This window comes from Cherax quadricarinatus, chromosome 58, assembly GCF_038502225.1.
Source record: "Cherax quadricarinatus isolate ZL_2023a chromosome 58, ASM3850222v1, whole genome shotgun sequence".
Classification (NCBI taxonomy): domain Eukaryota; kingdom Metazoa; phylum Arthropoda; class Malacostraca; order Decapoda; family Parastacidae; genus Cherax; species Cherax quadricarinatus.
In genome coordinates, this window is record NC_091349.1 from 9,874,555 (window position 1) to 9,875,818 (window position 1,264).

Below are 1,264 nucleotides of genomic sequence, written 5' to 3' on the forward strand. Positions count from 1 at the left end.
TTATATATATATATATATATATATATATATATATATATATATATATATATATATATATATATACAGGAAGAGAAGAATTTCTTTTGAAGTAAGCTTTTATAATGAAGATGTAAACTTTGTACTATCATCATCAGGAACTGTATAAAATCAGAGAAAATCAGTTATAAGTACTATATCTTAACATATTCTAAACATCAAATTTATATAATAAGATAATAGAATATAAAAAATGTGAAAATTATTTGGTAATGAGGCTGTAATAATTTGTAACTTACCCACATAAGAATTTGTGAGTTTTTTTTATAGTCCTTCAAAAAAAATAGGTTGTGTCGCATAAATTCAAATTCGCAATGAAGACTGAAATAATGTGAACATATATGAAAAGTCTTGGTAGCTAATGTGGAAATAGAATTTCGTTTCCATTGAATATGTACAAGCGAAGAAATTTTTGTAGTCAAGCCTTTAACATGTTGGTTTACGATACACTGAAGTGTTTCTATGGCTCGCAAGAATGTCAAGGTCAGATTTAAATTCAATATTTGAGTGCAAGGCTTTTGATTACATATTTACATAAAAATTGCTAATACTCAGTGCAATAATACCGCATAAAAAATAGAAAACGAAAATTTCCATTTTTCGTTGATTACTCTTGGGATTAATACTCCAGATAAAGTTTTATTTTTTATTCCTAGGCTATGTCGACCGCATGAGGGTTATTAAGGCTGCAATTTACCTGTATGTCTTTAAAATCGCCGGGTCACCATGAAATGCAGCTTCCACCCCAGTCCCAACCTGGGGTCGACAAAGCACCCGGCGATGCCATATTGTCTGTTTCCTCAGACAGAGACTGCGTGGATTTATTATTATGATCATGGGGAAGTACTAAACCCGTAGGATCATACAGCGCCTGGGGGAGGAGCTGGAAGGTATTCAGGCTCAATTCAGGGAACCGGAGACTCGGCGTGGAGAAAAGTAGGAGAAAACAGAGAACAAATAACAAGGGGAAATTTACTAGAATAAGAGAGAATAGAAAGTAGCACTCTATTCTCTTAGAAGTATGCTGCCACCACCTGCTCTTTTAATAGCGGGAGATAAAAGTAGCCATAGTCAAGGAGAAAGGAGGAAAACATGGAGTTTGGGTTAGAGTAGGAGAAAACCCAGTGAGAAATAATACAGGATAGTTATAACAAGATAGTGGTCCTGATAAGTACTGGCTCTTAGGGTAGCTTGGCCTGAAAACTGAACAGTAGACACCTTATCAGGG